Source organism: Macaca thibetana, chromosome 15 (assembly GCF_024542745.1).
Source record: "Macaca thibetana thibetana isolate TM-01 chromosome 15, ASM2454274v1, whole genome shotgun sequence".
Lineage (NCBI taxonomy): Eukaryota > Metazoa > Chordata > Mammalia > Primates > Cercopithecidae > Macaca > Macaca thibetana.
Window position 1 is genome coordinate 103742759 of NC_065592.1, and position 13461 is coordinate 103756219.

General features: G+C 47.0%; 1 protein-coding gene across 2 annotated transcripts in view; it reads right to left on the reverse strand.

The window, feature by feature from the left end:
• Positions 1 to 13461, reverse strand: part of ROR2 (receptor tyrosine kinase like orphan receptor 2) — a 219633-nt gene that overhangs the window by 32928 nt on the left and 173244 nt on the right. The gene's annotated exons all lie outside the window — the stretch shown is intronic.

Consider the following 13461-nt stretch of genomic DNA (forward strand, 5'->3'; position numbering starts at 1 on the left):
GCCTACCCAGATAAGCCAGAATGATCCTCTCATCTCAAAATCATTAAATTAATCCCACCTGCAAGTTTTTAAAGATCTTGCCACTTTACTCAGCTATCTTAGTTATAACGGTTTCTGAGTTGATTGCCTTGGATTTTCTACATAGATAACATCTTCTTCAAATAACAATAACATAACCTTTTTGCTTTCAAAATTCATATCTCCCATATCTTTTTGCCTGTTTTTTCAGTATTTTTTGATTTAAAAAGGTTAAATGCTAAAATGCTGCAAACATACAGAAAAATACAGCTATCAAACGGTAACCATGAACAAAACGTATCGAGATTTGACATTAATTTTCCCATATTTTACTTTGAACACTTAAAAAAAATTCTAGAATGCAACCAAAACCTACTCTTGTTTCTTCTGCTCCAGAGAACTTGTATGCATTATTCCAATGCATATTTGTATTATTTTACGTTTTTAGAAATTTTTCCTGAAAGGTCCTATTTTTTAGTTGCTTCATTTCATCCATCTATGTTGGTTGATGTGCAACATTTATTTTTAATTACTGTGTAATAGAATGGTACATTATACAAACAAACCACAATTTCCTTATCCATTTCCCAGTTGAAGGATAGTAAGCTATTTCTACATTATTGCTATTATAATATTTAAAGACCACCTATATAGATATCTTGTCCTGTGCATATACAAGAGTCTCTCAAAAGTACACACATGACTGGATAAAGAAAATGTGGTACCTATACACCATGGAATACAATGCAGCCATTAAGAAAAATTATATCCTTTGCAGCAACATAGATGCAGCTGGAGGCCATTACCCTAAGCACAATAACACAGGAACAAAACCCCAAATACCTCATATTCTTACTTATAAGTGGGAGTAAAACATTGAGTACACATGGACATAAAGAAGGGAACAACAGACATCAGGGTCTCCTGGAGGACTGAAGGTAGGAGGAGGGTGAGGACTAAAAAACTACCTATTGAGTACTATGCTCATTACCAGGGTGACAAAATAATCTGTACACCAAACCCCCATGACACACAATTTACCCAAGTCACAAACCTGTACATGTACCCCTGAACCTAAAATAAAAGTTGGAAGGGGGGAAAAAATATTTAACCAGATGTGGTGTCATAGTCTTGAAATCTTTCATTGATCTGAGCCTCAAAAGTGCTTGAAACAATTTGTATTTCACTAGCAGTATCTAAATTAAAGTGCTTCCCTACAGCTGTGCTGGAATTTGGTGTTTGAGGGCTTTAACATATTTACCAATCTGATGGACATAAAATAGTTCTGCACTATTGTTTTAGTTCGCATCTTATGACTTCCTCGTGAGCTTCCACATTCTTTAGAATATTGCTCGTCATTGGGGTGCCCCTTCTGTAATTGTCTGTTCATCTATCCTGATGCTTTTTCCAACTTCTGTAGTTAATTCATTTTATATCTTTTTCCTTTTCTATGTACGCATTAAGTGTAAAATTTTCCTTCCACTCTTCTTTAGCCATCCAATAAATTAATCTTCACATCATTAGTCAGACCCAAATATCGTGTAATGTATCTTATGACATTTTTAGCTATGAGTTATTTAAAGTGTGCTTTAATTGCACTGTTGTCACAGAACATGGTCTGTGTGGTGACAATTCTTTGAAGCCACTGAGATATGCGCCGCAGAGTCAGCTTCCTGGAGATGGTCCACAGATGCTTAGTAAGAACGTGCTTAGTCTACGTTCATGGCAGAGTTTTATTTTTAAGTGCCCATTTGATCAAGTTTGTTGATTTTGTTGTTTATATTTTTAGTATGTTTATCTACTAGACTCAAAGACTTTGCATTTGTCAAATAGCTTTTAGTAATTCTGTCAAGTTGAGTTGATAATATGGGAAATGATGGGGCTGAATGCACTCCCAACTTCAGTTTTATTACATCATTTGGTCCATATATCACTAAGCAACAATTCTGTCCAAAAGATTGTTTTATCTGATATTATTATAGCCATCCTCAGGGAACCTTTGGTTAACATAGCCCTACTTTTCTCTTTTTAATATCTTCATCATTTTTATGATTCTGTATTAGACATAACTCTTATAAGTGGCATATAATTTTACATTTTGAGTCTATGTTTTTAACTGGTAAGTTTTATTTTTAATGTTTCCATTGCCTTTTGTTTTTTCTTTCCTATCTTCTATTGGATTTTTAAATTCTCCATTTTCCCCCTCTTCTTATTTGAAAGTTTTATATAAGTGGCTAGCTTAACTACTTTTTATAGGCATACCTCATTTAGCAAAGTCCCCCAATTACAAAAGGCTTTAAATGCTATGAGCTACACACACACACACACACACACACACACACACACACACAGAGAGAGAGAGAGAGAGAGAGAGAGAGAGAGAGATGTTGGAACTGCTTCCTAGTGCTTAGATACACTCTGATTTTAAGTCTCCAATTATTGTTATCTTTACTGTCACGAGTATTTTGAGATCTACCAACTTGCTCACCAACTTCTTTCCTCACCAACACTTCTTGCACCTCACTCCTTCCTCTTAGGTTCAGTTGAGCTCATCCTGAATAACGTTCATTCTTTGGGTAAAGAACTAAGCCTGTAAACACTCTTAGTCTTGGTCTAAAAACATCCATGACTCTCACACTTGGATGATAGTTTAGCTGGGTATAGAATTTGAGGCACTGCTGTCCTCTGGCTTTTATAGTGATTGGTGAAAGTCCTGCAGTTCTTGTTCCTTTGTAAGTATTCTGAACTTTCCCTTTCTTAGGCTATTTTCAATATTTTTCCTTTGTCTTTGCCATTCCAGATTGTCTATCATTAATAGTAAATTTATTTTTATTCCATCCTCCTCAGGTCTCAGTGCCCTTCCTCAAATCTGAAGATTTGTGCTTTCTGTCAAGTCTATAAAACCTCTATCAGTATTTCATAAAATATTAAATATCCTTCTAGATATATGCTGGTTTTCCTCATATGATAATTCCACTGTGCTCTCTCTGTACCTATTTTTAATACTCCTTAACCTTTTTGTCTTTAGCTATGTGCATCTACCCTGTAACATATCCATCAAGTTTCTCAGTTCATGGACTATATTTTTCTTTTCTAGAAGGTCTGTTTGGTTCCTTTTCAAATCCACCACTGCTTTTCTTCTATGTGGTTTCTGTTTCCTCCTTTATCTTTAATCCTACTAGCTTCATTGTTTACTAGCTTGCCACTCATCCTGGGCTTCGCCAAGTGTGCTGTGTAATTCTTTTATTGTAAGGCTGGTTTTTCTGAGGGAATCCCTTGAGGACTGGGTTCGCTTGACAGCCAGTGCCAAGTTTTATCTTCACTTTTTGGCTTGGAATGTCCTACAGCATTCTGGTAATGTAAATCTGGCTTCCAGAGGTGCCTGTCCCAGCTGATTTCTCATGGGAGAGCCTTCTGTGTTTCCCATCTGGAGCCAGGGTGGAGGCGATCTCTCATGTCACCTCCGGGGGCTGACCCCGAGGCAAGGTGCTCATCCCTCTTTTCTCCAGGACTCCAGCGCGCAGGTCTCTGAGCTTCACAGGGAAGCTTGTCAACAAAGCTTCAGTTCTGTGGAGCCCATGGGTTCCCTCCTGGCTTGGTGTGGAAACTCAAGGCTCTTGATGAAACCAGACCTAGCAGAATCGTTTCTACAACAGGGATGATATTTCATAGGCCTTACATTATGGTGCAAGAAATGTACATTCCTTTATTTTCCTAAACCAAGCTAGATTTTTCTCCTAACCCCTCATTTCTCCTGATTAGAGGAAACTTAATACATCCAATTCCAAGTGACGTCAGTAACTTTAGGTGACTTCTTTCATTTACTCTCCATCAGGATTTCCCTCTCCCTGCGTATTCTCGAGTGTAGCATTTATGTTCCCGGGCCTGCTCTGACATTACAGCCCTGGTGGATTTGGTGTGTCCACGTTTTGGTGTTCTCTCTGCTCTGTGGCTCACAGACATGTCCACATGTGTGCCATGGCCATGCGGTGACACCACTTTTCACTGTTGGTGAGCTCATGTCACAACTCCATGATGCCTTCAAAATTCGGCCCTTGGTGTCAGATAAACTCTTCTTGAGGACCTAGGAGAAGCGGGCTGTTCTCCAAGGCTGCAAATGTAGTGGGGGCTACCTCAAGTGGTTTCTTCTGTGGCAGCCCAGGGCTGTCACTTATAATCCTGCTTCCCTTCCATTGCTGGCTCCTGGGCGTTTCTCCATCTCCCTTGCACGTTCATATAAGCATTTGCATCTTTTACTAGCATTTTATTGAGCACTCATATGTAATTTACGTGGGAGGGCTGCCAAATGAGTCTGGTCCACCATTTTCAACGTCATCGATTCTCTAGGGGCCACACATGAAAGCGGGAGAGAAAGCTCTCTAGAGAGTAAGCACAATATTCCTTTCTCCCTTGGTGTTTAATTTATAGCCAGTCATTTAGCCTCTCTTGGCTTCATTTTTCCCTTATGTGCAAAATACGGGGTTTGTACTAACCATTTTCTAAGCTCTCCTCCAACTCACAAAAACATGCCTTTGTAGCTGCCCCAAACCTCTCCAGAAACAATCTGCCAGGCCAAAAGGAGCCAGGCATGGCCGACGGAGGTTTTGGCTCACTTGGATTTGGGCAGCACTCACACTGCATAGCGTTACACAGAACAGAAGTCTTCCCTTTTAACTGACTCCCCTTTCTAACTCAACAGTGGCACGACTTTAGCAACTGATGGTACAGGCTCGTCTTCCCTGTGCCCAGGCCAGCTCTCTGTGCACTGCACATCTCTGGACAGGGAGCTGAGTCCAAGCATTAGAACAACCCAAAGGCAAAGTAACAAAGGAATCTCATCACCAGGGAACACGGCTCTGCTGCAGTCACAGTCAGATCAAAGACTTACGATTTTTTTTTTTTTTTTTTGAGGCAGAGTCTCGCTCTGTCGCCAGGCTGGAGTACAGTGGCCGGATCTCAGCTCACTGCAAGCTCCGCCTCCCAGGTTCACGCCATTCTCCTGCCTCAGCCTCCCGAGTAGCTGGGACTACAGGCGCCCGCCACCTCGCCCAGCTCATTTTTTGTTTTTTTTTTTTAGTAGAGACGGGGTTTCACCATGTTAGCCAGGATGGTCTCGATCTCCTGACCTCGTGATCTGCCCGTCTCGGCCTCCCAAAGTGCTGGGATTACAGGCTTCAGCCACCGCGCCCGGCTGTTTTTTTTTTTTTTTTTTTTTTTTTTTTTTTGAGGCGGAGTCTCGCTCTGTCACCAGGCTGGAGTACAGTGGCATGATCTCGGCTCACTACAACCTCCGACTCCCTAGTTCAAATGATTCTCCTGCCTCAGCCTCCCGAGTAGCTGGGATTACAGGCACGCGCCACCATGCCTGGCTGAGTTTTGTGTTTTTAATAGAGACAGGGTTTCATCATGTTGGCCAGGATGGTCTTGATCTCTTGACCTCGTGATCCACTCACCTCAGCCTCCCAAAGTGCTGGGATTACAGGCGTGAGCCACCGTGCCCGGCTGACTTATGATTTTTAAATCCCAGCTGATCATCCAAGTATTCACCAACTTGGTCAAATTACTCAGGCGTTTGAGGATCTGCTTTTACCGGGTCACACGGATCAGTCCGGGAAGATCAAGAAAACTTTGTGTATTAGAGATCATGAGGTTGTGGAGCTTGGATTAGTGGGAAATAAAACAAATTTCCTGGAAGGGCACGTGGAATGGAAATCCTGAGAGCTGCAGGAAGGACGTAAAGCTGTTCCTCCCGAGGGAAAATATTTTCAGGTTAATAAATCCGTTGCGGGCGTGGAACAGCGGCCACTCTCCTCAGGCTTTCCCACTGAGCTGCTGAGCGGTGCATGCAGCCAGCTGCAGAAAACCAGGGGCAGCGTCAGGAAGGATGGGAGTCAGAGAAAACGAGGAAAACAAGCAGCATGGGGACTTGCGAGATGAAGAAAAGCACCTAATGTTTGTACCTTTGGACAAACCGAGACTATGGTGGGCTGACCTGTGTCCCCCAGCCAGTCACGCTGAAGTCCTCAGCCCCGCAACCCGTGAGTGCCACTTTACTGGGAAATAGGGTCACTGTAGATGTAATGAAGTTCAGAGGAGTCCTACTTGATTAGTGAGGGCCCTAATCCAACGAGTTTCCTTATAGGAACAGGGAATTTCAGACACAGACCTAGAGGGAAGAAAGAGCAGAGATGGGGGGACGCTGCCACAGCCACAGAGCACCATGGGCATCAAGGGTTGCCAGCGATGCCTGGAGCTCAGACAGAAGCATGGCACAGACTGTTCCCAGAGCCCTCAGAAGGAACCTACTCTGCCAACAAACCTTGATTTCAGACTTCTGACCTCCAGAGCTGAGAGAAAACATTCTGATGTCTTAAGGCATCTTGTCTTGAGATCCTTTGCTATGACAAAGGACCTATCCTTTGCAAGGGTAGAGGAATTGAAGAAGAAAGAAGAACGGCTGCAGACGGAAGGAGACAGTCCAAGAAACTAAAACTAAGACCTACACACAGGTGACATCCACACCCACCCAAAGAGACAGAGACACCTGTGTGTGCACACCCCGGGGACAGACAGAGACAGACAGATGGTGGCACAGTCCTTTGCAGTGCGGTCTCAAACCCAGCGAGCTCAGGAATAATCACTGCTGTCCGTGTGTGTCACCCACAGAAGGAAGAACAACAGCCACTGACAATACCAGTCAGACGAGGGAAACGGCCGCCCACCATAGGGACGCCACCCCGCTGGGCGCGGGCTATCAGAACTCTACCCCTGGGAAAAGAGAGGGGCTGATGGAGGACTGCAGGGAAGGCTCGGAGGCAGGAATCAGCCTCACCGATGGCAAGAAGCTGCTGTGGGTCTACAGACAGTCCAGACAGTCTCAGATGCCCGGCCCAAACTCTGCCCCGAACAACCAACGGTGCACTTTGAAATCTCCTATTTGTGGGGTTGAGTTTTCTTCCAAGACCATTCAGTGGCTCCAGATCCAGACAACACAATGGGCATTGCAGACTCACAGCCAATAGGAGGACAAAGGCTCCCCTACTTGGATCGAAGGCGCCTTGAACATGGCCTTCAGCCTCCAGAGTGGTGCAAGGCTCACAACCTGGAAATCTTGTTTGTTTTGTCCAATGGATGTTAGAAAACGTCTTAGGGAAAGGTTTGCTTGGGATTGTGTGGCTGTGGGCTGGGCGGGGGCAGAGAAGACTGGCAGGGGCTGAACTGGCTTCTGACCTGGAACCTAAGAATGACCTGCCTGGAGGTTTCCCTCCACCAAGTCCTAGTGCTCGGCAGCTGCTCCCTCCCCATGTCACCCTGGAGCTTGGAGCTTCTCTTTGTACCATACAAAATGTACCCCCAGCAATCCCCAGACCAGGGTGGACATGGATGTGGACACTGGGCTCAGTGCAAGCCTCCTGTGCCCTTGTAAAATGAGTTTCTAGCTCCAGCCAACACCCACAGGGCTGAGATGCCCCAGGATGAGAACATGGAGCCCACTCTGGCCTCCTTGGTGGTGGCCTGGTCCTGTCCCTGCCTGTGCCCCTTAAGTATATCAGCACCTTCAGAGCTGCCCTGGGGTTCCCTGAGCACGGAGCCATGTGGGACTCCATCCCCCACTCCTGCCCTTGGCTACATAACAACCAAAGTGGCCAGAATGAAACCCGAGTCTGACCCTGGGCGCCCACTGTGAGACTGGGTGTCATAGCCTTGCTGCTCTGAGTGGGACCCCACGTTCCCTTTCTCTCCCACGCCCGCCTCCTGCCTGGAGCATCCTGAGCTGTGGGGCCTTTGCCAGCCATTGCCCCTACTCTGTGGGGCTCAGCCTCCTGACCACCCTATCGGCGACAGCCAGCACCGCTCACTCTCGTCCCGGCCCTGCCTTCCTCCAGCACCTTCATGATCTGAGGTCCTTCTGTGGTTCCCAGGCTTGCCTCTCCCGCTTAGGAGGATACTCAGTGAGCCCAGGGGAAGTGGAGACCACGCCGCCTCATACTGAGACATTTTGAGAGACTCTTGAGCGCCCAGCATGCGGTGGGCTTCGGTAAATACATGCTGAAGGCAAGAAGCCTCAGTTCAGGGGCCACATCCTCCCAGAAACCCCCCGTGCCCATCTGAGTAACGCCTTGGACATCCAGACCACCATCAGTTCCCTGTGCATTTCTGCTGCACTGTACTGTTCACATTATTTTCTCTTTATTGTTCTATGTGTCTAGACCCTGTCCTTTCTCCCTCTGCAGGGAAATTATTGAGGAATAACAGAGCAGTCTGCTGCAGAGGGATGCCCGCATGGTGGCCCTGGGGACTGCACCACGCTGCCCTGTGCATCCTTATCTGTGCTTGAGTGCCCCTTGTGGGTATCTGGTAGACCTCAGCGTCAGCTCTGTGTTCGATCTGGATGTTCTCAGGATGAGCAGAGTTCTGAGGACAGGCTCCAATCACCAGGCAGGAGGACAGTCCTCGTACTCTTTACCCTGGCTTGCCTGCTGGCGGTCAGCACGGGGCCCACCCCAGGCTCACCTGGTATAGGTGGGGAGGGTGCCTCTCACATTCCGGTCCGGGCGCTTGGAGCACACCCACCCCAGGGAGTGTCTTCCCTATTCTAAGGGAACAACAAGCCCAGGCACAACAACGTTATTGCCTCCTGGAGCCAGGCGTGCACCCAGCAGCTGACGCACAACTGCTGTCTCTGCACACGCTCAGAACAACTCACGTTCATCGTGCCCATTCTGTACATTCAGAAGCTGGAGCCTCAAAAGTAACTTTCCATGGGGTGCCTGGCCAGAGGAGACACAGCTGGGAGAGTCGCATGGCGCACCCTGATGCTGAGCCCGAGCTGCGAATCACAGACCTCACAGACTGAATGCTGACTGTTTGCAGTGATGATCCTATTTTCATTTTCCACCCGCTTAGCCTCAGAGACCCTCACTCTATGTTAAACCTATCAAACCATCATGCATACACACAGGCACGCACGCCAGGAGTTCCAGAATAAACCAGAAACACACACAATAATTCAGCCGGTAAGACCTATATGAACTAGGAAACTGATGCTTGGTAAACAGAGACCAATAGGCACGGTCTCCGTGTCAGCTCAGGGAGCTCTGCTGACTGCTTTGTTTTCTCTTTCCAAGGAAATTTTAGTTCAGCACCACAGCCTGACATGTCACAAATAGCGGGGAACAGCCTAGTAACCAAGGCACTGGTTTCACTACCCTGTTATTTAGAATCCACTTGAGATCACCTATAATTGCAACACATCCTCACATGGGCAAAGTCAGGAATTCCCCTGCTGGCTGCAGTGTGGACGAGGAGCAGCTCTTCTCCAAAGACACAGACACAGCTCGCCGGGTCTATTTTGGCGGAGCCAGACCAGGAGGCCAGCAGACAGGCGAGCCCACACCACCCCGCCCCGAACTTCAGAAATTATCCACTTCCCACAAACATTCCAAAGTACTGATCCTACAAAACACAAGCTGTATTCCATGTGCACTTAAAACACAGCCTTGGAACAAAAAAGCATGTGGTTTCTAGGTCAGATAGAAGCCTCCGTAAGTAATAGAATGATAATTCTAAAACATGTATGTATGTATGTCTACTGGACGTCTAAGGTAACAAGGGAAGACAAAGCTCTGTTAAATATCCACTCACATGTTAACCTGGTTAGAACCGAGTCCTACAGTCGCCTGCAGTCTTAAACAATGACAGTACTTTGGCATATGAAAACAGAAGGCAAACTTTTCATCTGTAAATCACAACATCCTCGGTGTTCACTTTCTCTATATAGGCTTTTTGCTCTGGGAACTTCTCTCTCTCTCTCTCTCTCGATACCATCTATCAAATATAAGCTTCATCCCAAATACTGACCTAGGACATCTGAACAAAAACACTTTTTCCAGTTAATTCTTGGATTCGCTTTTGCTTGGCCAAAGGTAAAGCTGTCTTATCACTGATGAACTGGTCCACAGGCCAACGTCACCTGCTAGTGATATTGCAGATGTTCATACATCATGACTGATGATTGGGTTAAATAAATAGCTAATATAGTACATTCAGCTATGATTATACATGTGATTAGGCCAAATGTGGCCAAGCGTGACATTCCCAGAAGCTCTATGAGCAAAAATGTGCAGGACGAATGAGTCTGGCTTTGCAAGGCCGACTCCTCCTATCACTAAATGATATAAGGAACGGGCCAGGAGTAGAAGGACGGGTGGAGTCAGTCTCCATTTGTGCAAGAGCAAGAACTCAAAAGGAAGTAAAATCACGTTACAGAACCAGATAATTAACGAGCAGGGGAAAGATTGGGGCCCCTACCCTGAGACTTTGGCGGGGGCGGGCAGTTCACTGTGGATCCTGTCCCACTAAGGGTGCTGATGGATCCACAAATCATCATGATTGTGATGCTAACAAATGGCGCCAGCATCAGCTACTGCTTCTGGGTGCCTGGAGCGAGCTGAGCAAGTCCTTTCATCCCGCCTACGCCAGGGGGTACTCCCATCTTGAAACTGCCATGCCCAAGGCCCTGGCCCCAGGGGAAGGGTGAAGCCACCATCTAACCAGGCCCTTCCTGCTACTGCAAAGAAACACAGCCCGGCCGTCTGTGGTTCTTTGCTCTCTTTTTGTACTACCCTTTCATAAACATGCATGTATGTACAGATGTGCCCACTTGACGGGCCACCTTCAGCGTCAGCGTTTCTGTGCTCTCAGAAGTCCAAGGCAAACTTCCAAACTCTGTCATCAATCAACTCCTTTCAGTCATGGGAACGCAGTGAACACACATGGTTTTTAACCCAATCGCTTGTGGGTTAACAACAACAACAAAAGAAGTCAAGAGGCTATCAAATCCCAACAAACAAAAAGCACAGTAGAAAGTATTCTATTCTAAGCTTGAGAAGTTGCTCCACTTCCAGAAAGGGAAGTGAGAGAATCCCACCTTAGGGCACTGAATTTGACGTATAAATGCTGGGAGCTTGCAGCATCCAGGGAATAAAATTTTCTGTTAAATTTCATCTGATGGTCATTTTTTCACCTTGATAAGCAAATGTATCTTCCTAAGTGCATCATGAATATGCAGCTGTTTCTGCCTCACAGGGTTACTTATGATCACTCCACTTAAAGAACAGCTCCCATCCCACAAGCAGTCTCAGGCCCCCTGCAGCCCCCGCTCCAGGAGCCTCAGCACAGCCCCGCCCCAGGCCCACCAGGAAGCCCCCACGCTCCCCATCTGGGCGAGAGGTTTGCAGCGCATCTGAAACAAAGGACTGCAATACATTTTCCCAAGGAAATATCAGAGTCTATGGAATGACTCCAGTTGGATTCTCGGCCGTTACTGTGGCCTGTCTGCTTCTCGTCACTCGCCCCCACCCCCTCAATTGCATCCTCTGCTTCTCCTCGAACCGTGCCTGACAGCTGCCGTGTGATTTTTTCACAGAGTGAATCAGACTGCACCACCCCCCAGACCAGACGCCCTCAACAACTGACAATGAAACACAAATTCCGGGACCTAAAGTGCTGTGCAGGGCATAGCCCAGCGCTGCCCCATGAACTTTCTGCGATACTGGTACATTTTAGATCTGTGCTACCCATTGTGGGAGGCTCTTGCCAAATTGAAGTGTAGCTAGTACAACCAAGGAACTGAATTCGTAATTTTATTTATTCTAACTGACTTGAATTTCAAGAGCCTCCCGGCTGCCCTACTGAGATTCAGGGATTCAGCCCCAGCTGACTCTGACCTCCACCTTGCCCCAGCCCGTAAGCCAGGCATCTGCCCTGTGGCACCACCACGACACCAAGTCCCGCTTGACCCAGGGCCCCCAGTGGGCTTGGCACACACTTCCCTCCCATTTTCACTTGGCCAGCGTCCACTCTTCAGATCTCAGCACAACCATCTGTCCCCAAATCAAGAGACCCGTTTCTCTTCTACCCTCCCAAAACCTGATCTCTTGCTTCAGGTCACTTGCCACAATTCAGAATTTCATAATCACCTGACAGCTTGACTCTCCCCAGACCTGTAAACTCCACACAGCAAAGAGCACGGTTCAGCCAACACCATGTCCTAGGATCTCATGCAGAGCCAGCTATGGGGGCAATCAGTAAGTATCTGTGGTCTTTCTGCACTGTGGGTTGTCAGGCTTTTGAGAAACAAGTTGAGAATCTAACCATCAAAAACTATTTTTACTCCTAAGGAAATGTGGTCCCCAAGGCCAGTGTGCTAAACAAGCTTTCAGAGCATGTGTTTTCTACATTTAACATCCTACAGAGGATGGAATCCTCTTAAGGAAGCCTCCAAGCACCAGGCACCAGCCTCACCACCACCCTGCATGCTGGGCAGAGCTCCACCTGCTCTTGGTTTTAAACAACTGACCTCCATGCAGATGCTGTGCAGAGCCACTCTGTAGACTGCACAGAAATAAAGTGGCTGTTCCAGCAGTTTATTGTTATGGACTGAGCATTTGTGTCCCCCAAACCTGTAAGTTGAAGCTCTAACCCTCAATGTGATGATATTTGCAGGTGAGGCCTTTGGAAGGTAATTAGGATTAGATGAGGTCATGAGGCGGGTGTTACGAAAACACTGGGATTCGGTCTAGGTCCTCCTGCTCCCCACACAGAAAGCCAATCACTGAAACAACAAGCAGTGCCAAGGAAAGGGGCTTTAATCGGCTTTAATCACGTGCTGCAGTCAAGGAGATGAGAACTCAGTCTCAAATCCATCTCCCCGATGGACTCAAACTTGGGGTTTATACACCAGAGAAGAAAAGTAACTGTGTGTGAGAAAACAGGAACTAGGGAGGGGTACAGAAGCAGACATGATGAAGGAGGGCCTGCAGAAGCATGATTCAATACTTTTTTGAGAGGTCTGGGCATCCTTTTCCTTTAGAAGGAACTCAAGATAAAACAAATGTAAGTTTCAAACTTTAAGACCAGGGTCAAGTTCTCTGTTTATCCCAAAGAACTGCCTATAGGACTACTGGGCTGGTTTCAGCGGGGCCTCCATGACGGGATTAGTGTCCTTATGAGAAGAGAATCAAACAGACCTCTCTCTCTCTCCGCCGTATGAGGACACAGCAAGGCGGCGGCTGTCTGCAAGCCAGGAGGAGGGTCCTCTCCAGAACCCAACCATGCTGGCACCTTCATCTTGGACCTCCAGCCTCCAGAACTAGGAAGTGTGTGTTGTTTCAGCTGCCCGGTCTGTGGTGCTTGCTAAGGCAGCCCGAGCTGACTGAGACAGGCTATCTGCGGCTGAGGTGACACTACATGCATCAGCAAATGCATCACTTCCTCAAGCCACAGGTCTGCATCCGGGGGAAACTTGTTCTATCCACCCGACAAATCTGTGGTGCGTTCCAGCGAGGTGTGCTAAGTGAGCATGGCTCTGACCACAGACCCAGGGGAAGAGCTGAAGCCACAAGGCAGAAATCCAGGTGGCTGAGAGGAGGAGGGCCGCCT